The sequence below is a fragment of the Chinchilla lanigera genome, unplaced genomic scaffold (genome assembly GCF_000276665.1).
Source record: "Chinchilla lanigera isolate Chin_1 unplaced genomic scaffold, ChiLan1.0 scaffold00064, whole genome shotgun sequence".
NCBI classification, from domain to species: Eukaryota; Metazoa; Chordata; class Mammalia; order Rodentia; family Chinchillidae; genus Chinchilla; species Chinchilla lanigera.
In genome coordinates this window covers 140,246-166,681 of record NW_004955465.1, presented here as the reverse complement: position 1 = coordinate 166,681, position 26,436 = coordinate 140,246, and the positions used below count along the sequence as shown (strand labels likewise).

Genomic DNA, 26,436 nt, shown 5'->3' with positions numbered 1-26,436 from the left:
ACTTTTAGCAGGCACAACTGTGAGACAACGAGTTTCTGTCACTTTAGGCCACCCGATTATAGCACTTCAGAAGTAAATACAAAGGTTCTGGGGAGTCCTTTGGGGGTCATGAAAATGTTCTGGAACTAGATAGAGGTGGTGGTTGCACAATGTTGTGAATGCATTGCGTTGTTCGTTTTTAAGTGGTTCGTTTTATTTGATGGGAATTTTGACTGAATACGCGCACACACATGCACTCCCACGACGCCTAAGATAGAGTGATGCTGTGAGCACTCAATAAGGCAGCACCAAAAACTGAAAACTCGGCCAGCGTCCTGCGGGGCTCCTATTTTCAGAAGTCTCTTTAAAAATTTCCACCTCTAACCATCAAAGGAGGAAAAACGATTTCCCCAAATCTGTTTTCTTTTCATACAGAGCATTTGAACCTTATCCCGTCAAACTGTGTGATCCTGGCTATAAAACATCTCCTTTCACATCACATCATCGTTCCTCTGAGATGAATGACATCTGTCCCTCTCACTCTATTCCCTGTCACCAACTCTCCAAAATAATCATATTTTGGTCAGACTTGTAAAAATTGCAGTTACACCCATCTCTCCCACAAAGAGCCTCAGAGGCTGAGATATAAGGGTTGCAAGTTCAATCCCAGTCTGGGCAATGTAGTCAGACTGTGACCCAAAATAAAAAAATATAAAAGGGCTGAGGATGTACTCCGGTGTGAAAGTTCTGGGCTCAATTCTCAGTACCTCAAAAAAACCCAAAAATAAGACTCCATTTCACTGTCACCAAAAGACAAGCACCGTCCACTGTTTTCCTTCAGGGAGTAGCATAGGGGAAAGGATGATTTTGTGTGGCCCCTTTGCATACTCTGTACCTGTCATGGATGCATTCCTTGTGGCTGTGATCACAAAGCCAGCACGGCCCACATGGAGACTCAGACACCTAACTGGGGCACTGGTTCCAGCCAACAGGGTTTGCTGTCCTGGACTCCTTTACTATATGAGAAGAAACCCCAAGTGGCTGAGTTGACAATCCATTGAAATGATCACGACACAGAGCAACTTAAGAGGATTTTAAAAACCCCCACACATAAAAATATTACTTACTTTAAAGACTCCCCACTCCCCTCACACACACCACCTCCAAGAAGTAGAGAATAGAAAGATGGAAGGTTTTACTCAAGAGTGAGAAACCAGCCTTTGAGAGATATGATGCATTGTGCAAGAGGGAAATTGATCATAGGAGGAAAAGGAAGGAAAAAATTATGCAAGGGAACACAAGCAATGAAAAGTAAAATTCAAGGAGACATGCTAGCCCACAGCAGCCAATTTGAATCAAGCATGCCATAGATTTGGGGTGGATTTTTCTCAAAATATATGCTTTGAATTATATCACACAGAATTGTTGCTAATGCCCTACAACTTGTAATGTGCTACATCTTCAGGAAGGCCCTTTTTTGATTATTAATATTTTATTGTGTTTGTAGTAGGCACCATAGCAGAGAGTATGTGGGAGTGACATCGTACCAGCAAGTTCTTAGCTCTGCATCCAAGTGGCAGCTTCCAGGCTCTTGCTTGAATGATTCTATTACAAGCTGTATATATTTATGTCTGAGATGCTATCTTGTTCATAAATGCTTTCTCTGGTTCCTCTGTGTTTTTCCCTAACCATTTAGGCACCGGGTAACCCCATAATCAAACACTCCTGGGTGAGCCGTGGAAACAGACAGTTGTTTCCCAAACAATATCAAAAAGATGGGAAACACCTCAAAAGTACAGTCCTTATCACAATACTAACAGGTTGCTGGGAAAGGACCTCACTTTACTTTCTTTTTCTTTTTTTTTCCATTTTACTTTCATCTGTTGAGATTATCAGAAAAATAGAGGCTAGACTTAGAAAGAAAACCATAATCCTTCCTATAGGATACACCAACTGAGAAATTCTATGACTCAAATAAATAATGATGATAATAAAAAAACATAATGATTAAAATAATTGTAGTCAACATTTATGGAGCACATAGGCGAGGCCTTAGGTTGAGTGGTCTATGTGATTAATCTTTTAATCATTCCAATCACCCTATGGGTGAAATGTCATTATCCCCATTTTGCAGATGAAGTAACTGAGACTCAGAAAACACTGCCAAGTTCAGAAGCTATTAAGTGGAGACAGGCCTCTGATTTAGGTTTATCTGATTCTCCAGCCCATGTTGTTAATTACAATGCTGCCTGCCAAAATGAAAGTTTTCACATGCCCAAGGAAAACGCTACCAATTCTCTCCCAGTGGATTCTTACTCTGTCAAAAGAGGTCATTTTGTTACAGTAAATAATCTGTAGCTTCCATTGTCCCATGCTGTCAGTGTGGCAGGGTCTGCCTCTCTGGGTAAGTAGAAGTCGTCTTGTCCTTGCTAAACAAGATAAGCAAAGTGTACTTGGTATTCGGGATTCTATAAAAAGAAGCCAAGAGACATAAACAGGTAAATACAGAAATTCCGAAGACAAACAATAAAAATAGAGCCCCTGGATGTATTGGAAGGAAAATATGAGTGCCCTACAGTCAAGACATAATTGCTAGAATGAAAGAAAAGAAAAAGGAGGGAGGGAAAAATGGGGAAAGCTAAAACACCAATTCAAAGCACAAGATAAAGGCAGAGAAAACTAAATGCTTCTCTTGGATAATTAAAACTGTGGCCTCAAAAGATATGAAGTTGGTGAATTATATATTTCTAATCCTTGTACCGGAGCGCCATAGGCTAGAGACAGCCTCCCAGGTATTAATGAAAAGGCCACAGCATGGTGCCCTAAATTCACTGCAGTGCGCCAGAGCTAACAAAATAAGCTCAGAAAACCTGGGAAAAATGGCAAAGTCAATTCCTTTGATCAGTTGATTTCTTCTTAATGGCAACTATTCTCAAGCTGACACCCCTCCCCCATAGCACACTGCTGCCATCACACACACACACACACACACACACACAGATAAGTCTAAGAATATTTTCTTGATCAGCTGCTTTGCTTTGAAAGGTACTTTTTTGGGGAAATTTACAAACACAGCATCTGCCTGCTAATGAACTAAGACCTACTGACTTGTCACACTTTTAGCAGGACTAAAGGAATCCGGTGCTTAGACCAAAATGGAGGTGCGGCCACAGACAATAGAATTCACTTCCATCTGGGGGCAGCTTTTGCTTTATTCTGCTTCTTCTAAGTAGGTAAAGAGCGGGGACGTTAAAGGCCAGCACCACTTAACTCCCTGCTTCCTGGTGCGGCCTCCTTCTCCCTAGGCAGCCTTCTTCCAAACCTTCTCGCAAGTGTCTCGGGCCCTGCTGGTAGGGTATAAATTAGTACCATCTTTGTAGACAGCAATTTGGCAATGTGTATCAAAAATATCACTAATACTCTCTTCTGAGAACCACACAAAAAAATGTAATATGCACAAAAGATTTATGCACAAAAATGTTAATTACAGAATCATTTAAAACTGAAAGGAAAACACAGTGCCCAATTATGGGAGAATGTTTGGGTAAATAATAATCCACCCATTCATGTGAGGATATTTTTGTCATTAAAAATGATTATGATTTGCTAAAAGTAAAAAATAGCCATAAACTCATTTCCACTATAAACTCTGCCATAGAAAATACCACCCACAGAATGACGAGGAATGCTGAGCGGAGTTATCTCTAGGTGGCAGAACTATGTTTATGTGTAAAATAATATTTTTTCTTAACGATGCTTTCCTTTACTGCCCAAATTTTTTGTAACAATACTTGCGTCTTAAAGGTAGCTAAGGGAAGTGGTCAAAAGCAGTCAAGTCAAAAGATCCACCAGATTCCCATTCCAAATATCAGAATTCACTTAAGAGCTACATGACTTTGGGCAAGTACTTAATGATCTGAAATTCCTGAATCAGTAAAATGAGGATAATTTTATTGATGTGAGAAGTAAATGAACAAACATAGGTAATCTTTAAAAACAGTGGCACAGAGTAAATAGTAAATAGTACCGTTATGATTATTAACATTATTAAGTGTCTATTGTGTGCAAATGTTACTCAAGAACTGTGGATACTGGCAATGGTTTCTTGTTCAAAAAGAGCGAAAATGGACATGTAAATAGATATTCACAATTCCATAGGGTAAGCTCTACAGGGAACAACAGGCTATAAGATACTGTGGGAACATACAGAAGAGTCCCTACCATACCAAGAAAGAGAAGAATTATTATCACTTAAATTGGAGTCCCTCAGATAGTTTTGGATCCAAATGTCACTTCATCTTTATATTTTTAAGTGACTCAGCAGGGAGCAAGTATCTATGGAGTAAGTGGCCCCATAGGAAGGAGATGGCAGATATTTGGCATCTTAATTCTGTGGAACATTTTGTAATTAGCAAACTGCTCTCATCTGCACCACACCAATGTATTCTCTTGGGACACTTATGAAACAATTGATTTGTCATAAAAGTCTAGAGAGGTAGAGTTGATCAAGGTTACTCACTAGTAAGGAACAAAGATAAGACATAATCAGCTGCTATGGAAAAGAATTTGATGCTGTACCAGAGACACTACAGAAAGGACTTCTTGTCAAGGACTATTCACACATTGTTTGGATCTTAAGTGTCTCCTAAAAGCTCATATGTTAAAGGCATGGTCACCAGCCTGCAACACTATTGAAGGTGGAACTTTCAGGAAGTGGAGGCTGGTGGGAGGAAGTTAGGTCACTGGGGGCATGACCTTGAAGGGGATATTGAGCTCCCAGCCTCTTCCTTTCTCTCTCTTTGCTTCCTGATGCTGTGAGTTGAGGACCTTCCTCTACCATGTGCTCCCACCATGATGTGTTGCCTCCTCACAGGCCCAAAGGCAATAGGGTCAAGCAACCATGGACCAAACCTTTAAGACTGTGAGCCAAAATTTCCTCACTGGAACTTGGTATCTCACTATTTTGTCATAGTGATGGGAAGCTGTTGGAACATTGTGTTTTTATTCATTCTATGATTTCAACAACTACAGTCATGTCATTTAATGACAGGGATATGTTCTGAGAAATGCAATGTTAATTTCATTGTGGTGCAAACATAGAGCTTACTTACACAAACTAAGGTGGCTATCATGTTAGTAGGCAATGTAATCTTACGGGACCATTCCACTCATATATGCAGTCCATTGTTGACCAATACACCTTATGTAATCTAAGACTATACATAAGGTCACAGGAAGCAGAAGAAGGGAAACTAAAGAAGACCCAAAAAGAGACTTTGAGCCATCCAAATTTATGTACAAAGTTAGGATCTGATGTAGTGCCCTGTGAATGCCTCTGATTAACAAGTGAATCTTCCACATCATAAGAGGGCAAAGGGATTTAGTGTACCTGGATGAACTGGGGGACAACTAGCAAAGACCAAATATAAATCCCCAGAAAGAAATGGGTTGAACAAGCTACCTCCTATAGCTCACTCTCTTTACAGACATTCTAGAATGAGACACAGACTACTTGTTAGTCCAAGGATCGTTGCCCCTGTACTTCTGCATGCTTGCTAACTTAATGTGGGCTTATGTCTATCTGCTCATGGTCTTGGATCCTATCATCCATCCCTAAGAGTTTCTTACTGAGCAATAGAACTGTGAACTAAGGAAAACCACAAGGAACTTGGAGACTAGTGACACAGCATCAAACTTACATCAGCTCTTTTTTAGCTGTATGATTTAAGTGATTTTAATCTCTCTGAGCCTTCTTCCCTTATACCATTGAGATGCTAGTACCTACCTCTTTAGGTTGTTGAGGAACGAAATGAAACACATTATGTACTCTGAAACATTCAGAAAAATGGTCTGGCTTATAAATATTACAAAGTCTCCTTAATAAAAGAATGGCTTCTTGGCAACGTCAGCTTTATCACCAGCATTACAGATTAGCTGTATATCAAGAGTTCTGTGTCCCCGACTGCTCAGCAACCATGCCAGTCTGTTGGGCCATTGCTGAAGTCACCAACAAAGGCATTTGCCATTGGAATTGGAACTACCATCAAAGGAAGAGTTCATCCAAAATCTCTGTTTGTCTAAATCTCATGGCCTTCACCCAACTGGATGGATTAATTCACTATTTTGAACATCTAGGTCAATAATCTTCATCATTGTCAGAAAATGGAGAGCCGCTATAGGATAAAAATACATCTCCGCCAGGACCTACATTGCTGTATGGAATCTGGGATGTTATAAATCGCTCTTGATCAACACATTCTTCCATTGCCAAAACAGGCCTTCTTCATTCAATAACAGCCAAGCAGACGCTTAGTGATTTCACTAACCATAACTCGATGTGGTGATTGTCATGAGTGATGAAATATGATTAGCAAATTACAGCTCTGGTGTTTCATTTTTAAGGGAACATAAAGAAAATGAATGCACTGAGCTATTTTGCATTTTGCAGGAGAATCATTTAAAAAGAGCGGGTAATGGAGAAGGCAAGACTGATGGGGAAAAGAAAAAGCACAAATAATGTTGCCACTTCATAGCCTATCAGCATAATTCATTTTTGCCTGGCATCCTGAACCGTTGTGCAGTATTGCTGTATGTGGTTCAACAGCTGTTATTGACCTCTGCCATCTTTATTTTAGTACAGGATAACTTGACTCTGAGTTTTTAAAAATTATTTCAAACATAAATATAAAAATGACATGGGATTCTCATCATAAAGTTTCAGACTATACTTTATGAGTTAGGTCATTTCTAAGAGTATCTCTGGGATTTGTGTAATGAACTAAACTCCTCTTACAGGTATCGGATGTTTCCTGTCTTACATCACATCTACTTTACAATGAACTATACTGTGGCAAACTTTAGGGTTCTTGGACATCCTGTTAGAAATGAAGGTGCCTTGCTGCTTATATTGATAACATAGTGCTTTGGTGTTGCTAACTTTTTTCTGTCTTCAAATCCTAGGCTTATAATTCTTACGCCTCTCCCACAGAGTTGGCAGTAAAGCAAAATTCCACCCAGCCGCTTTTATTTTCCCAAAGATACCATTATAAAATTAGAGGCACATTCCTACAGAAATTTGGCCCTGAAATGTAATTCTAAAACACACTTAAGAATGCAGCACATGTTTTAAGCACATATTTTAAAAAAGCAAAGATGTTGTTTGATAAATAATAACATTCAAAGTAGTGATATGAGAAAGGAGACAGTATTAGATGGGTTTGAATCTAAACTCTACCATATACCAGGCATACAATTTTGGTCAAGTCATTTACTCTGGCAGAGATAATTTATTTTAAAAGAAGCTGGATTAAGAAGGCTTACTATAGCACATCATTATGTAGATTAAAGGAAACAGTAAACAGGGAATGGAGGCAAACACCTATAATCTCAGCACTCCAGAAGACTGAAGCAGGAGGATCACAGGTTTAACCCCAGCCTATGCAACCTAGTAATAATACCCTTTCTCAAAATTTTAGAAAGGGGGTGGGTATTGCACAGTACAAAGGTTCTGGGTTCAATCTTGAGTACCAAAAAAAGGTATAATAATATAATATCTTATTATAATATTTGGTTTATGATATGGATTTAGTAAGTATTACTCAAATTGAATGAATAACTAAAAATGAGCTCTAAAAGTGAAACAGTATAATTACCATCAGCTGGAAGTTTGCTACATGAGCGGGTAGCAATGATTTTAAAAAACAAACAGTTTTTAGTTTCTGAATTTTTTTAAAAAATTTTTCTTTTTTCTTTTTTTGGTTTTTTTCCGGTACTGGGAATCAAACTGAAGACCTCACGCTTGCCAGGCAGGTGCTGTGCTGCTGAACTAAATCCCCAGCCCCTAGTTTCTGAATATTTTTAAGTGCAAATCTCACATTGTCCATACTTTTGAAATTTTTATTGACATTTTTCCAATTATAAGATTGTACAAAATCAAACATTTCAGAAAGAATGATACAAATCATGAAAGTCATAATGATCAAATACTATAATTTCTGAGCCTGGATTCAAACCCAAGTCCAATCAAGGCAACTACCCATCCTTCTTTGCTTAAAATTGAGCCAGTTTATGCTTTTTAATCTGGGATAGTTATTAATAATACCCTTTCACTCTAAAACCTGCCCCTGTTGAGATGATAATTATGCAGCCCCTTATTCCATAATCTACCTCTAAAAGAATCCACCATAGATTATTATGTGTAGCGTCCCTCTTTGGTAGTAGCCATCCTTTAAAAGTATTATTAGTTTTTTTTCACAGCTTATTTTAATGTTTCCTCTTACTTTACAGATCAGATTTTTGTAGAAGCTAACTCCCATATGTGTTAAATTTTCTACTGGAAATTAAATTGCATATTTTGTTTTAAATGTGTTTGGTATTTCCAAAAATGTGTACTAGTGAGTAAAAATGAAACATAAATTAATAGTTACTTTTTAAAGGTCCATGAAAAAATGTTATTTTATTTGCATTCTACTTTGTACATCTCATCCGAGTGAACATATATGCAAAAGTAAATATTAGTTTAACACATAGAACGCAGTACAATCTCACTCATTCGGAACACAACATTTTAGAATTTGAGATCAATTGGATAGGAACTTCCTTGAAGTTTACCCTTGCTTAAAAAGTCATTTCTTCATGTCAACGAAAATATTTTAAACAAGAGTTTAGAGCCAAATGTTTAAGAGATCAAACTGAATGCTGTAAGAGGGCTAAAAAAGAAAATAATAAACAATATAGCCCAGTAGAGCTCCTAGCATTGAAAGTTGGTTATCACACAATTCTGTAATTCAGGCTATTCCTTAAACTGCAGGGTTGATGGAGATGCATCCAGCTTCCCTCTCCCTTGCAACCCAAATATACTCCCAGCTTACTTGGCAGCCAGTGTGACCAAGTCCAGGCCAAGTCCCCGGAGGCGGGAGGGGGCAGGGCACTGCATTGGGGCTTTTAAGAAGATCCACTTTTATGGTACAGGAAACAGGCTCAGCTGGTGTCGGCCGCCTGCACATTTGGAGCTGCAATGCCATACTAGAAACAGGAGGGACCGGCCAAGGTACAGTGGAGCCTCCACCGCCAATAACACCAGCACCTAAACCAATAGCGGCAGCTGCCTCGCTCCAGCCTTCTCGCTCCAGGAGAAAAATAGACCCCTATTTGTTTAAGCTACCGTGAGCTGGATTTTCTGTTACTTGGGGCCAAATACATTCCAAACGAACACAAGGGCTTAGAGGGGCCAGGTTCCTCCACGATGTCAGCACCCACATAGGAGAAGCGTAAGCGAAACCGTGTCTAGACAGAAGGCACCAGGTGCTTTTAAACTGTCAAGTGCACAGGGAGAAGGAAGGAGGCTCACTGTGAAGCTGATTGTAGAACTCAGATACACACATGTACACAGGCCAGGCACTAGCTAAGGTCAAGAAACCTTGCAGAGCTGAGCCTGATTTATTTTAATCTGATGTTTTGCATTCTCCTAACAAGTGATGTAGATTCTTTCTAGCAAGAAAATAGGAATAGTTCCTCCTGAATCAAGTTAGCCTTGTAAAAATTTTATTTCCATTTGAGTTCCCCTATTTTATTTGGAAGCAAATATTCTCAGAACAATAAGCAGAGCTATATTCAAATGTGAATATCAAACCTATTCCAGATGTGATTTCTAAATTATTAACTGTTATTCCACGGAGTTGTGTTCACAAACACAGGCTCTGGTTTGGGAATGTCTCATTCCCACTTCTAGCTGGACCGTTTACTGACCTGGAATTGAATTTTTGCACCTTCGTTTTATCACCTGTAAAATAAGGGGAAACAGATAGCTCTCTAATAGAGTAATCATAATGAAAAAGTGAGATGTACAGAGTTTAAAACAGGGAATAGTAAGTACTCATTAAATATTAGACATTATGGGTAATTAACAGTCAGTTCTACTTTTTATATATAATTCATGTAAACTTTGCGTGCGTGTGTGTGTGTGTGTGTGTAGGGAAACGGGTACAATTGTTTGTGTTTTAGTTTATATTCTCAAAACATGAAATGATCTTAAAATTTCATTACCTAGATCTTTAGATGTCCCAAATGTAAACCCAAATGCAAGTCCCTACAGCATAAGATGTTCTTAACCTCTTTGTCTCTATCATTAAAATATATATATATATATATATATGCATTAAAGTTCACTTGGCTAAGATTTGTTTAATGAAACTCTGAAAGTTGTTTGCTCTTATTTTTGTGAAAATGTCAAAGAATATGGGCACTTCTTTCAGATCGTCCTCAGCCAATCTTCCTGAGCATCCATTATTAATGTTTTTCTGCACAGTCAATTAGCAAACATATGTTTGGAGTTTTGTTTGTTGGTTTTTGCCTTTTATATTTTTTGACTTGCAAAACTGTTATAGCCCTTTATCATTTGGATCTTAAACATCTTCTACAGGGTCGTGTGCAGAAGGCTTGGTCTCCAACCTGTGGCACTGCTGGGAGTGGGTAGAACCTTTAGGAGGTGGGACCTATAGGAGGTCTTAGGTCATTGGAGGTGTGGCCTCAAAGAGGATTATGGGACCCCAGCCTTTTCCTCTTCTTCTCTTTTTGGTTCCCAGTGATGAGGTGACTGAGCTTCCTCCCCCATGCACTCCTGCCATGATGAGCTGACTCACCACAGGCCCAAGAGCAACAGGTCAACAAACCATGGCCTGAAGTCTCCAACATAATGAGGCAAAATATACCTTTACACTTTTTAAATTGATTATTTCAGGTATTTTGTTACACTAATAGAAAACTATAGCTATATAGCTATATAAACTATATCAACTTTGTTACACTAATGGAAAACTCATAGCTTTGTCTTCCTCACAATACTCATTGAACTGCTCTTTTGTACCTCTTAGCCACTTGTTCTTCTAGATGTCTTCTATCCTGCTGTTGTGCTTCAGCTCATCTAAAAACAAAGCATTGACCAAATAAGCCAACTCAATTTCCCATTTTTTTCTTGTTTAAATAGCCAACATCTCTCCATTTCCCCTCCCAATCAATACACCATCTGGGCATCCCCTCCTCTAAGGTTTCAGGATTCTATTCTGTTCTATTCTGTCTGCCCAGTTCTTTTGCGGCACCCCACCATTTAGAATCCTGAATGCTTCCGCTGCACGATCACTATCTTCCAAATTGCATTCCCTGCTGCAGCTGCCACTCCTCCTCAGCCATGGTCAGTGTCAGGTCTGAAAGAACTGTCCCCTTACCGGCTTCCCTATCTCCCACATTAAAAAGTTGTCATCGTCACATTTCACTTGTCAGCAACATGATGCATGAATCAGATATTTCCTTTTACTCTTTCATCTTGGCAGCACATAAGAATTAGTGTCTAATGACACAGAGGCAAAAAGTTAATGGAAATTTAATTGAAAAAACTACCATCCCAGCAGGAATTGAACCTGATGGCCTTAACAGGAAGGAAATATTTCATCCACAAGCTTTGGAGTTTGGTTTAACATACTTGGATATAGATAGGTATCGCTTTAGTAAACAGATAATTCCCAGACTTTCCCAGTATTAGTTTGGTCAACAAAATGAAGAAAAGAGTGGATTCCAATTTAAATGTCAGGGCTATCTACTGTAAGGATTCTGAGCAGGAAAGGTTTAATGAAAATAGGATTTAATTTCCTGTAAATGTTTGCATTCTTCAACCTAATATATAGAAATGATGAATATTTATACATATGAAATGCATCTCTCTCTTAGAACAGTATTTAGTCAGCCATACCCAAAGGGACTCCAGGAAATTTTTTTCAGGGATTATGAGTCATATCTTAGATTTTTTTAGAGGAAATGACATTATCTGAACATTTTTGTACCTCTTTCCTTCATATTTTTTCTACAGAAGCTTAAATTATATTTTTAAATACGGGCAAAGTGTTCAGTTTTGATGGTTCAACATAGTAGAAGCCTGCAGGAATTTAAACCAGTGGGCTATGATGATGTGATTTTTATGATCAATTAATTAATTAAAATTATTTAACCAGTTTTCTATATCCAGATTAACCCAGAACCTTCACCCAATCTACAATACTTAAGTTTTCCTGAGCGACACAGGAGCATTTCAGAACATAGAGAGGCTAAGAGCAGTGTCTGTCCTTAGTCCTGCATTTACTTTCTGCATTTTAGAGCAGTTTGCTGTTTCTTTGTGCTAGTTCAATGGCTGTATGCATTACAATCTTGAGTAAATTAATCCTCAAATCATTGAAAAAAATGCTAAAATATTTGCAGAAAGAAACCACATATTGAAAATATTACAAAATGTTAAAAACCCAAGTAAACAATGGGGAAATGACAATTAAGTACCTATTGTGAACTGAGATATTAACTAGTGATGACATAAAATCATCTTAATTAGGAAAAATTCAAAAGAAAATCACACAGAACTTAAATGCAATGGCCACTGTGTTTCTATGTTAAAGCCCTATACATAGCCAATCTGGGACTGACAAAGTGTTACTAAACTCAACAATAAATATTTAGAAGCCTCTATTTTGTAGAAAGGAAAAGTGGTTTCTGAATTGTTAATAAATAAATACAGTTTTGTGCTTCTAAAATATTTTAATTTTATCTTTACTTCATTATACTTAGAGATGCTAAATCTTGCATTAATGAAATACTGGGTCAAAAAAATTTCTAGATCTCTACTCTAGTGAGGATATGGTGGTAACAATTTTTTTATATATCTGGGACTTTTCATTCTTCCTAATTATTATTTTTAATAGCATATGTTATTCATAGCAAATGTAAAGGTAAATCTCTTGCTTTGGCTAAGTGGTTGACAATCTACAAAGAATCAGGCAAACTCCGGGTGGAATCTCCACTCTTCCATTTGCTAACTGGGTGACTTTTAGGAAGTTATTTAATCTCTGCAAAATTCACTTTCCTCATCTGCAAGATAGAAATGACAATACCCATCTATAGGCCAAAACAATGCACATAAACACTTAGTGTGTTCTTTGGGTACATGGTAGGAGTATGTTAAATACATGTTATGATTGGTATCATTGTCACTACTGCCTCCTCCTCCAGGTAATCAGTTTTCCACTTGTACTGATCACTCACTGTGTCCTTATTTGCTTTTGATCATTCCTCCTAAATGTCTTTCCACAGCTATTCATACTCAAATATCTGTGCTTTTTAGTTCATTTAAATACTGTCTGCATGATGGGGTTTTCTCTAATACTTCCCAGCCAGACAACTTTCTCCTCCACATGCAAATAACACTTCATCTGCACTCATCTTATAGAACTTATAGTTTCCTATCTTGTAACATACATGACATATACTAGATATGAATCACTGATGTATGTCATCCGTCTTCCTAAAGAAAGAGTGTCTTGAGGACATTGGTCGTTTCTTATTCATATGTGTCCTTCACAAAGTATTCAACATTAAAACTTGCCCTTAGTAGCAATCAATGAATATGAGTCCACCAGTGCATAATGGTTACTTGAAGGCAAACCCCAGGCAGTGAGAAGGGTCACTGGGTGATCAGTATTTCACTCTATTTCCAACCCCTCATATATGCTACAGTACATAAGGTGATACAGTGTTTATCTAGGCATGGATGTGAAACTTCCCTTCTGTCTTCCTGATGACTTTGAGGAAGCTGTATAAGTAAAAATTGTGAGTGGAGTCAAATATCCAAGGACTCACTTGGTTAAAAACCTGGTATGATGCTAATCATAAATGTCAATTTAAGAGACACCTAGGAGGTTAGCAAAGCACATATCTGAGTGGGTCATGGGAGTGCAACCTCAGGGACTATATGTAGTCCCTTCCTTTCTAGTTCTTTCAAACCCTCTCTGCTTTCTGGCTGCCATGAAGTGAGCAGCTTTCCTCTGCCTAGCCCTTCTCCCACAACGTTGCTGCATTGGCTCCCCTGACCATGAACTGAAACTTTCAAAACTGTGAGCCAAAATAAACCTTTCCTCCTTCAACTTGCTTGTGTCAGGTTTTTTGTCCCAGCTATGAAAAAGTGACTAATACACTTAGAATCTCATAGCTCAAACACAAGTTGTACCTACAGAACTGAAAGTGTAAAGGGAGCAACTAAAGCATCAAGGCCAGGGTATAGCAAAAAGCATGACCATACCCAACCATCAAGGTGAAAAGCCAGAAAACAGTACAACAATGTACATAAGGAACAAAGAGTGGGTTAGATTTAAGGTCAGACCTAGGGACAAATCCATCAGACCAAAGACAACACTTCCAAATACAGGCTGGAACATGAACGAGCATTAGTCAGGGTGTATAAAGAAATAACAAAAAAAAAAAAAACCAATCCACATCAGGTAGTTCAACTGAGAGAACTGAATATGGCCACAAAGATCAAAAGAGCTTAAAAAAATGATAAGAATGTAAAGTCATGCATATGCTAATTAGCTTGATTTAGTGCTCCACAGTACATATATCAAAATACCAGGTTGTACACCATAAATTTATATACTTTTTCATTGTATAACCCTAAATGGAATTGTAAGGTAATCCAGAAATTAGTAATGACAGGAAGCCACTACCCCTTAGCTACTCTCAAATACATTGTCCCAAGCAGTAAGCTGAAGGGACCAAAATCTCGGCCTCTTCCTTTTCCCTACACCCAATGACTCTCACTGGACAAACTTAGCTATAAAACACTTGGCATGATCATCTGGGAATGTAGTCTATTGGGGTCCATGCCATGCAATATAAAACAGAGCAGGGAGAATAAGAAATGAGTCTGGGAGCAAACAGGCAACTAACCAACCAGATGGTCCTAGAGCAAGATTCTGAGATCATTTTTTTCCCAAGTGGGCTTTCTCCAGATCTATAATTTTCCTCAAAGTTCCTAATTGCGGCTGCTACAAAGCAGTGATGGAAAACCTTTCAAAGATACAAACACCCCGCTGCGATACATGCGCCATAGGTTCGCCACCACTGCTATAAAGTATTGATGCTTTGGGGTAACTAAGAGGAAATCTGGTCCTATAAAATGAGCATGAGATGGAAAGACCCTGTTATATAATACTCAGTTGTGGAAGTTTGAGAATTCTTCCTTAGATGCTTTTAACATGTGTTACACTTGCTTATAACTAGTGCTGTCCTGGGGCAGTGCATCCCAGATTAGAACGCTAAGCCCTGTTTTTCCAAAAGAAGATTGATCACATTGGCTTAACCAATTTAACCCCTCACTGTAAAGCATTCATTCAACATTAACGATCAACCCATGTCCCAATGCGAGTTTGATCCATCCAACAAATGCGTGCAGCCCATCGGTGTGTTTTCCTGCTACTGAGCACTGAAAAGGAACAAACTTCCCTTTTGCTTTCTGTGTTCTTTTTTTATAGTTCCCGGTGACATTCATGGACTTGCAGCCCTCATGGATAAAACATACGGTAAAATGATACCACAAGCATATTGAGCTTACTTTCAATTGTATTCACCAGGGGAAAAGAGAGAGAAAGAGAAAAAAGAGGCCACACAGAGTGTGGATAAGGAGCAAAAAAAGGAAAAAAGGGAAATTTTCTGTGTATGTGGGCAGTTCTACCAAGCATTTCACTAAGCAAGCAAATAGCCTGCCTGGAGTGAGCCAGAGATGGAAGGTGTGAATCCACTCTGCCCTGAATCAGTCTCCACTCTTACTTATCTCTCTGAGGCTCTTGGCAAGATGCTAATGTTCAAAGATATGGCATTGTAAGATTAAATACCACTTACATAGTCTTTTGAGCTACATGTATATTATTGTATATACCAGTAATTCTGCATGCTGTATAAGCTATGTGTGCTGCATGAAATGGACAAATTAAGGCTTTTTAAGGGCAGAATTTAAAATATAATAGATTCTCACCTTCCATGTTGACATTAGAACAAAATCCTCCCATATGGCTTCATTCCACTGCATCTACTCTGGGACTGAAGATTCAACGGAGAGGTTGGCAATGCTGCAGAAATAGGAAAAAAAGGAAGTTTCACATTTCGCTGAAATGAGAGAGAATGGTTTAAAATTACTGTGGTTCAGGATCTGTCTTCATAAGCTACTTGTCCTCCTAGGATAACCTCAGAGTACTCAGGTACTGCTTTGGGATTTGCCCCATGACTACACCAGTCACAGTCATGTCCCCTTATCCCTGGGGGGTATGTCTTAAGACCTCAGAGGATGCCTGAATCCATGAATAGCACCGAAGCCTACATACACTGTTTTCCTTTATCCATACCCACCTATACTAAGGTTTCACTCATAAATTAGGTACAATAAGAGATCAATGACAATAATTAATAATCAAGTATAATGTTATCCCAGTCTACAGTAATAAAAGTTATGTGACTGTGATTTTGCTCTCTCTCTCAAAATATCTTACTATATTATCCTCTTTCCACTTAATGGAAACACTTTCAACTTCTCCTTGGTGTATCCAAATTGCCAGCAGGCCGTTATTAAGTGAAACAAGGTCTAACTGAAGACAAGCACTGTGATCTGATAATTCAGACAGCTGCGAATGATGAATGGACAAATAACTATACAGCTCAGAGATGCTGGAGAAAGGTGTGCCTCATCTCCAAGCAGGACGGAGCAGAATGGCTCAAGATTTTATCACACTACTCAAAACAGCCGGAAGTTAAAACTTAGGTACTGTTTATTTTGACCATTTTCCATGTAATATTTTCTGACCTTAATTGACTACAGGTAACTGAAACCACAGATAAGGGAAACCACTACACTCCTTTTCTGTGTCTCAGCTCTCCCCTCTCATAAAGTAGGAGCATAATACGCATCTCTCCTCTTCACAAAAGAATATACAGAGATTAGACCCAATTATTCGGTAATCAACACTTCAATGCTAAATTCTCTAGAGAAGGCAAGAAGACAGCCAAGTTCTTGGTTGTGATAACACATCCTGGGTCCATTCTCCTCAAGGATGGGCAACTTTGAGGTGTTGGGGCACGTACAAAAGTGTGAATGTCACTTTGAACAGCAGCAATAAAGAAAACCACATCAAAGCAATAGGCTAGTCTAATTCAATGTATCAAGAGAACATTTTCCCAACCTCAACTGAAATTTTAAAAGTTTCATCATATCAGCTTCAGTTTTCTAATCTCAACTGTATAATATGCCCCAAATACATAAACAACCAGCCAGATAGACCAGGAACATCATGTATGAGCTCCTCCTGTCTGAAAAGTTGCCATCAGTAACAAGCTTTATTGCACGGACTCCCTGCTAAGCTCCTCACCCCTGTGGTGTCCCACAGCACGGCTCTCTCTCTAACACGCCAGGTCAATGCTGAGAAGGAGCTTAAACCACAAAGGACCGAAAAGCAAATATTTTTGCCCAAAGCTAATGTAGCAAATTACATGCAAGATCTAAATTCCAAGAACCTGTTAAATGGAGCAAGTCTACACAAACACACTGCATGCAGTTTTTCAAGATTTAAAAACTAAATAAAATCTCAATCAAGTATCACTGGGGGATTTATAGAACTAGTTAAAAGATGTCTCAGCAAGATCCCTGGCTTCTCTGGTCATCTAGGTCAGTAATTTCTTCCAGTGGACATGTCTGCCTGTCTATGAAGCCACTTTGTGCCCTTGCTCGTAGGAACAGAGAGAGCATAGCCAGGGCACTTAGAGCTCCATGTGAGACAGGCATCTATGTGTGATCTAAAAGTTACCCACAGTATCTTCTAGCAAGTCCTCAGGTACTCTGATTGGGCCACTCCATATGACTGTGCAGTCCTTAAACTGCCAAAGGTCACATGAAGAAGCTAAAGCCAAGTCCTCTTTCTGCCTTGAATTGGCTGCACCCACTGAAGGACACTGCCCCTTCTTCACACAGTGTTGCCGCCTGCCTTGCTGACCAGAAGGCTCATGAGCTCAGATGAGAAGCTGTTTTCTAGCGCCCTACAGATGCCCAGCAATTGTGTGACTCCTAACTAGTGGTACAGGGATGAGATAGGGATAATTTAGGGCCTCCAAATAATCTGAATAATATAAAAGACATATAACTCCCAATCTGCTAGATGTCTGCTACATCAAGTTCATGTTCTCTAAAATTGAAGAATTCTAGGAACAACAGAAGTTAAGAGTATGAAGTATTTATTGAGAAAAAGATAGCTTCTGTCTCAGAGACAGAGGGGACCCAAATGGGTAGCCCAGGGATCCTGCTTTTCAAGGGAGTTTTATAGAGCAAAGCCGCAAGGTGAGGCAAGATCAACGGGGGAGGCAAGTCCATACATGACCGAACAAGGACTTTTCCTAGAAGGGAAGGGTCAGGGAGGTTTTGGTCCCCCACCCAAGGTGACTGACAGCTATGTAGAATGTCAGCCACTGCTGTTCCTCCTAAGGGGAAGTATGTGGGTGTAGTCATTTCTCTATCTCTATCTCTCTCTTTTTTATTTTTTATTTTTTTGGTATCCAGAACTGAACTCCAGGCCTCGCACTTGCCAGGCAGGTTCTGTGCAACTGAGCTACATCCCCAGCCCTCATTTCTCTATCTTGAGGCATGACTTTCAATAAATGTGCCTCCAGCCACAGTCATCTCCTGTACTGACCTTTTCCCAAAGACCTAGCCCTGTCTGACTGCCTGTACTATTTCTAAATAACTTAGTTGTCTATTATACTGGGAATGGAACAACGATCAGAGCTGATGTCATTTTGCAGAAAGCCAGCTGAGGGAAACACTTGCAAACAGCTGCTTTGGAAGAAGTCATAGCCTGGATGAGCCTTCGTGGTCAGGCAGCTGGAAACAGGCCGGCAGACTGGATCGCGGGCTGCCTTTGCACCACCGCTACTTTACCTAGCACTGGACCGGATTCTCCACTTCCTGCTCCTTCACTGGTGGCTGCAGTCCCGAGACCAAGTACAGATGAAACCGAAGAAGCTCATTTATAGAAAGTAAGTGCAATAGGGAAACTGGCCATGGCACTGTTGCATGAGGAAGCCTTGGAGTTAATCGAAAGCATCTGGCTTTGTTTTGCTCGCACATTCAGTTGGATACCAGACAGCAGTGGTGGTTATTTTTTGAGCACTTGGGGGAAAATATATTTTTTAAGTCAATGTGTGCCATCGGTTCAGCATCATTTTCACTTCTGACTTTCTCTATGCTTAGACTTCAGCTAACTTTCAACTCGATGTTTTCATCCTTTTCTATCAGAAACTGGGGACACTAGTTACTGTCCGTGATTGATCACACACTTTCAAGATCCTATGGCTCCACCTGTCACCTTGAAAAGCCATGCGAGTAGACTGTCCGCCAGTGCCTGAGAAGATCAACAGGAAGCTGGCTACCAAGAGAAGGCTCCGTGACCTAGCCAGATTCAAGAGCAGAAAACTGGCAATGACAGAATCTCAATGCACACGAAACATGCTGGCCAGACACAAACAGGCATCCAACCCAACATTTGGAGCTATCAACCACCTTTCGTTCTTTTTAATTCTGAAGGTTTCTAAGGAAGGGAGAAGGAAGAGGATTAAAAGGAAGAGACAAAGGAAGGGTGGTCTCCCCTCCCTGACATAGACCATTACTAGGTAATTAATATTCAGAATTGTACCTCTGATATTGAGTCATTTTTATTACCTCTATTCTTTTCTGAACTTTCCTAATTTTCTACATAAATGAATAGCTTCTAATAAACAGGAAGAAGGGAAGATATCCTTATTCTCTAAATTTACTTTATTCCAAAATTCTGATAGTGTTTACACAGTGGGTTTGGAAAGAATGAGGTCTACTAGGTCCCTGACTTTCAGCAAAGAAGAATAGACATTTCAGAGAGTGATGAATTTGTCTAAATCAATTTGGCTCCTACATTCTGGGAGAAAAGATTGGATACAAAAAGCCAAAAAACAAGAGATGTCTACATTGAACTTCTAATAAACAATGCTTTCTCTTTTCTGCATATGAGCAGCAAAATGATACCCCACCCCCCTGGATGATTTTACAGTCTATGTGTGGCAACGTTTTATACCTCAATACTTCTTTCAAATAAAACCTTATATCATTTTGGTTGCTGCTTCTTTTTGTTTATTTGTTTCTTGAGACAGGGTCTCCCTACTTATGCCAGGCTGGTCTTGAACTCACTCTGCAGCCCGGGCTGACCTCAAACTCATAGCATCCTTGTGCCTCAGCCTCCTGAGTGTTGGGATTACAGATGTGTGCCACCACCCTGGCTTGTCATTTTGGCTTACTTCTTAGAGTAAGAAATTTCCAGGACATTCATAGAAGCCGAGAAACTAAAGACAGCACAAATAAGCAGGTTTCCTTGTAAGGGGTTTAGGTCAGTGGAAGGACATTTGCCTGACATGCGTGAGGACATGGGTTTGATCCCCTAAACTGCTGAAACAAATATAAAAAATGTGTAGAGTACAGTGCAATTATTCACTTTATCAACATATGCCAATTATCTAAAAATACTATTTCTATTATTAAATTTATTAGTACAATTTAGATATCCATACTGATCACATGCATCATAGGGAATTTGTAGCTGTACATAATGTAGCTTGATACCTCCTTTTTTTCCATTCTCCTTCCCTCCCTTCAATCCCTCTTCCTTCCTTATTTACAAAGCTTTATTTCCATTTTATCCTTCTGTCTCTGTTAATTTTCTCTTATTGCTGGGACAAAATACCCAACTTCCAAAAGGTTCATTTAGCTCACAGTTTGTGAAGGTTTCAGTCCCTACTCAGCCAGCTCCAAGGCAGAGTGACACATGGCAGAGGGGAACAGTTCATGGCAGCAGAACACAGCAAAAGCAACAAGAGCAAAAGGGAGGAGTAGCAGCAAGCAGCCTCTTTGCTTCCCTTACATTGTATGCAAACAACCCACTCCAGGGTGAGTGTAGCACTCACACCCATAGTCCCAACATTGGACCATGAATCAATCACAAACCCTAAAAGCCCACCCCATGATTGTATAAGGCTTTGGGGGGACATCCAGACACAAACCATAACAATCTGAGATCTGTAGGCAAAAAGTGTCAGGCAAATACGAAACATGAGTTCTTGGCCTCAGCCCACCCTGTCTTCACTTGTCATTTAGACAAATTAAATTAGAGAAAACAAAGTATTGGCCAAACCACCACACCCTATGCCAAGGAATTCAGAACTTGAACTTCATTCTATATAATATTAAAGAGGAAATATCATAGTTGTCACGTGAGCACAGTGTTTTTAATATACCTTAAGAAAAGATGGAATCCAAGAAGCAAAATTGTTTTATACAAAAAGTGAAAAGTGAGATGGAAGCTTTTAGAGAATTTTTCTTTCCGTTCTTCAATATCTTCCAAATATGTCTGAACTTATTTCCTGCCTGGACTTATTTAAGTTTCCCTGATAAATTTCACATATATGAGTTGGTTTGAAAACACGACTTTGGGACCACGTGGCTTTGATCCATACCTGGGGCTTGGGGAGGGCCTCAGTCTCCCACACTATCAGCCATCATCCATTCTCAGGCCCTGACTAGCGCTCCCTACTCCTCTCTCAGCCAAAGGCTGAGTCAGTCAGCACACAGCTACCCTTGATGCAGTCCACGGGGGAGGAGACTGTCATCCAGGTTGGTGAGAATCTCGGCAAGAAAGATCCCAACTGGCATCAAAAGGCAGCTGGGATTTGCCAAATGGCCCCAATTCATGGGGACAATTCCTTCTCTTACTGTGCTTAAAAGTGGCATAATTAGCAACAAAATACCAGCTCACTGCAGGCTAACAGAACTCAACACTCCACACTCCTAACCACAAACCTAACCAACATATATTACTATGTAAGTGAAGGAAGCAGGAGAGAGAGAAGATGTACAGAGGAAAAGGGAACAAGGCTGGGCACTGGCAATACCTCACACTGAAACACACAAACTCTTCTGAAATTCTAATGTAAAATAACACCGGTCACTGTGGGAACCTAACACTCATCTTCACAACAGTTCCACCCTGAAGGTGTTGCTATTCCCACTTTACAGGTGAAAAAAGTAAGGGTGAATGGTTAGCTGATTTGCCCAAGATCTCACAAATTAGAAAATAATGGGGCTGGGGTTCCAAACTAGGTGTTATGTCTGCTCTTTCAACCTCAGTAAAATCTATCCAAGTATTAACCAAAGGGTGGTCAATAAGTTTGGACAGAGAACAATGGGAATCCAAAGAATGGTGGGGAATATTTTGTTCTAAAATGTTCTGAGTTTGTTATCACCATCCCGTTGTTTATGCTACTGTTGACCATGTAACTTCCACAATGTAGAGAAGTATCAAACTAAGCACATAATGTTATGCTTTCTCCCCTAGCTTCCCTTATTTTTACTCACTCACATGTTGGCCAACAAGGTTTCCCCAGGACTTCGTCAGCACAAGATGGACTCTGCCCCTAACAATGATCTGCTAACCAGCAGCCTCTTCCGCCTGCCAGCCCCCAAGTGTTCTATTCAGTTGTACAAACACTGCTGTCAGGGGCAACCAGATTTCACCCCTCATGGTTCTCCTTTCCAGTCAGTTCCATCTCTCCCAATCCTGACTGCTTGAATCCCAAAACATAACCAAAGAAGGAGGAAGGATGTGCAGCCCTCAGACCTGGCCTACCACAGGCTCACACCATCCAAATGCAAGTTGGCCCTGGAAAGTGCTCAGTACCCTGGTATTTGTTCCTCAACCTTTCCCTGAGTTCTTTCCCTAGGATACCAGTTACAGATCTTCTCTTCTTATCTTCAGACCCCAAAGCTGGCCGAACACCCATCTCCTTTTTCAGCAAGAAACTGGAAGTTTTTTAGAGTAAGTTTTACCTCGAGGTCCCTTTCAACTACCATTTATCCCCTCTACCTGCCTCCCCGCTTGCTCATACCTGCCCTAAGACTTACTTTCCCCCAGTACTCCTCTCCAAAGCCAGCCCTATTGTTTCTTTCCTCCACTGAGGTCCTGAAAAACTCATTTGTATCTTTCATTTGGCCTTTAAGGTCCATTGCCAGGTATTGTCTATCCATTTTCTTTTGAATCTTTTTCAGTATTTTAAATTGCACAAACAACAGTCTGGCTTATCTCTTTTAATGCACATATCCAGTCTACTCAACCAGATTGGGTGTCCTCCAAGGCTCTGTCCTTTCCCATCTGCTCATCTCACTTTCTAATGACTCCTTTGGAGCGATTTCATCCATTGCATAACACCGAGTGTGCTATGTTTAGTCTTGCTGCAGAACCCTTTCAGGAGCCAGTGGCCTTACTGCTCATTCCCTTTCTCCTTATTGATCCAAATGGCATTCTTTTCTCCAGGATACCTCAAATTCCAATGGGGTCTTCTAAAGAAAACACAGATCAACAATTATGTATTCACTCCTGTACAGGCAAGAGAGTTTCTATAATACTCTAGTCTACACAAACATTTTCATGCTCATGTATGTTCATATGCTTCTGAGTGTGTGTACCCCTTATTTCTCTAAATGCAGTGGGAGCTTCCTGAGGGCAACAGCCATGCCTTTAGTGTTGTATTCCCCTAGCAGAGTGTTGGGTGTTCTGAGGGTGCTTTCTCATTACCTGCTAGCAGCATGCATTCTGTGTTTTAAGAGTTAAACCGTAATTCAAATTTTTAGTTTCAAATACAGCACAGTAAACTAAGGTCACAGTATCTCTAACGTGGGCAAATCTTGGAACCAAAAATGAGCAGCATCTAAACCTTTGGAGAACAGATTTTCCTGGCTTAAGACTTACCTTTCTCATGGTACCAAGTTCAGTGATAGTGCGGACAGCCCCCGGCTTCACGGAGTTGTCTTGTTTCATTGAGAACAGAAACACAACACCTTGAAAGAGCCTGCCTGGACCAAGAATTTAGCCCTCATTTTCCTAAGTGGAAAGTTGCATGTGGCCAAGCAAAGCTGACCTGATGAAAGCCAGTATGTTCAGCTTCCTTTCAAATCAGCAGCCATAATTGCCACTAGCATTTAACATGGCACCAATCACACTTGTGTTCTGGGGCCAAGAACATCGGCCAGCTCAGCACCTTCTGAAACCCAGGTGGCTGAAATCCAGGGCAAACAAGACTAAACAGATGAATCACAGTAAGGAGAACCCAGCAGCTGCCATGGTAACCCAGGGAGCTCACCCCCAGGCCATCAGAGCATGGTGTCCCCTGTAATGTGCTGCATTTAGGGTCATTTCAGCCTTTAACCCTATGAAGTTCGGTCTCCAGCAATTGCTAATGTAAGAAATCTTCTCTTGCTCCTTCCTGGTCTGAACATTATGTTAGTTTTCCTGGATTAGAGGGCTAGGCCTCACCTCAGAAGTGAGGTTTGGCAACCCACACAATGCACCCACCCTCACAGACACAGTCTGCACACAGATGACAACAAAAAGCCAACAGCCTGCATCTCCAGACTCTGCCATTCTGAACCAAGCTCATAGGAACAGGAAATATCTAGGGTATGCTATCAAGTTCTCTGGTTAGTATCCTAGTAAGATAAGGCTGTCATTTCATAATCTGAGTAGGAATTGAAGGTAGAGTTGAGATGCCACAGATTCAGCACCTTCTAAATTTTGTTACACATGTTTTCAGGTCCAGCAATTTGCAGAAAAAGCCTAGAATATAGTGATCACAAAATCAGAAAAGTAAGGAAAGTATCCACTCTGTGAGTTTATATTCTAGTTAGAGGGAGGAACCAATCAACAAACAGACTCCCAGATGGTGCTTAAATTTGTTCTCTAAAGACCATTCTCCCAGCCTGTGGTGCTACTCAGAGGTAGCACATGTAGGAGTTGGGGGCTGGTAGTGGAGAGAAGTTAGATCAATGGGGGTGTGCCCCTGAAGGAGATGTTAGGCACCTCCTCTTCCTCTCTTTTTGCTTTCCATGTGATAGGAAGTAAACAGCTTCTTTCACCATATACTTTTATCATTATGAGCTGCCTCTCCACAGGTCCAAAAGTAAGAACACCAAGCAACCACGGACTGAAACTTCTAAAACCAGGAGTCAAAATAAGCCTTTCCTCTTTATAAGTTGACTATCTCAGGTATTTTGTTATAGTAACTGAAACTTAGCTAAAATAGTGATGAGTGGTATAGAAAAAACAAAGCAGACTAGAAGAACAGGAATTTCCAAGGGGGTGGGGAGGAATATGGATTGTGCAGGGTATTCAGAGAGGGCCTCACGAAGGTTGCAAGGAGACCCAAAGCCAAGGGACCCAAATGGAAGTCTACACAATTGTGGGGTAGTTTTTCAGTCAAAGAAATCAGAAGGGGTGAAGGTCCTTGTCAGGAGAGGGGTTGGTGTGTTTACAGAATAGCAAGGAGCCAGAGTGGTCAGAAGAGAATGAGCAAGAGGAATAATGAAGGGGTTCAAACAGGAGAGGTGGTGGGAAGCCGGGTCATGTATGACTTTAAGGCCTTTGCTTTGACTCAGCACATTAGGCAGGGCCCAATCAAGAGACAGAAGCTGCACCAGTTATTTCATTTAATAGGAAGAATCGTTACTTAGGACTAAACCAGGACCTAAGGGTAAAAAGAGAATTCTGAAATGTCTGGGACAACAACCATAGGGTGTTGCCTCTGCCTTCGGGGCTGAGGAAACAAGAAGACAATGCTAGAATTTAGAAGCTCAGAAGAGGTTCCTAGAGGGTTGCAGCCCAGACCTTTAAGAGAGGGCAATGACAGCTGGTCCAGTGTCCCCGAAGAGGCACTGAAAGGCTGGTTCTGGCGTGGGAAAAATTGCAAAGTGAACTCAGCTGCTGCTTCATGGAGGATGTGTCCCTGTCAGAGTGAGGTAGGGGGACTGACTGCTGCTCATCGGAGCTGCAGGCCAACAGGAAGTCCTAAGGAAACAAAGCAGGGAGGGGCAAGACCTTCTCTGTCCTCAGGCAGCATAGTCTCCCTCCAGCATCCCCTACTGGTCAAGCATAGCAGGGATCCTGCTGACGAAGGAGAAATGAGGTTTTTTTCCAGGACACAAAATCCCGTATGGAAGGATGGGTTTGGAGTAGAGAGGCAATAACTTTATAATAACACCCTTCGCATGAGTAAAGAAGTCTCCAAAGGATTTCAAATCAGGGAGTGACAAAGGCTGACTCACTCTGACGGCTTTGAGGAGGGCAGTAACTGTGGGGGCATAAGAGTGGTTTGGATTCTGGATGTAAGAGTCCTGTTGGACTTGTCGATGACTTGCATGTTGGCTGTGAAAGGAAGAGAGGAGTCAGGCTAACTCCCACACTTTGGCCTGAGTAACTGAATGGAGACGCCTGCCTGAGAGGAGGACCTGAGGGAAGAACATACATAGGAAGGGAAAGGGTAATTTGGGGCTCCAACCAGTCAGGGTTAAGTTTGAGGGATTTGCTAGCAAGTCAAGCGACAGTGCCAGCAGGTAGTTATATGCTTGAGCCTGAGGGGGGTCTGGGTTAGAGATGGACACTGGAAACTCAGTCAGCTCGTAGACTGACTTTAAAGCCACATGACTGGATGAGGTCACAGGTGTTGTGTTACTTGGCTCAGTATCACAATGGCTGGGAA

The 26,436-nt window shown here is 40.5% G+C and overlaps 1 long non-coding RNA gene across 1 annotated transcript in view; it reads right to left on the bottom strand.

Annotated features, from left to right (window-relative positions):
• LOC102007976 overlaps positions 1 to 22,357 on the bottom strand; it is a 34,770-nt gene extending 12,413 nt beyond the window's left edge. The window contains exons 1-4 of the long non-coding RNA XR_263226.2: positions 22,269 to 22,357; positions 15,824 to 15,917; positions 10,844 to 10,900; positions 9,727 to 9,760 (exon numbers count right to left, since the gene is read on the bottom strand). This is a non-coding gene — a long non-coding RNA (uncharacterized LOC102007976). The remainder of the gene's footprint in view (positions 1 to 9,726; positions 9,761 to 10,843; positions 10,901 to 15,823; positions 15,918 to 22,268) is intronic.
• Between the last annotated feature and the right edge of the window lie 4,079 nt (positions 22,358 to 26,436).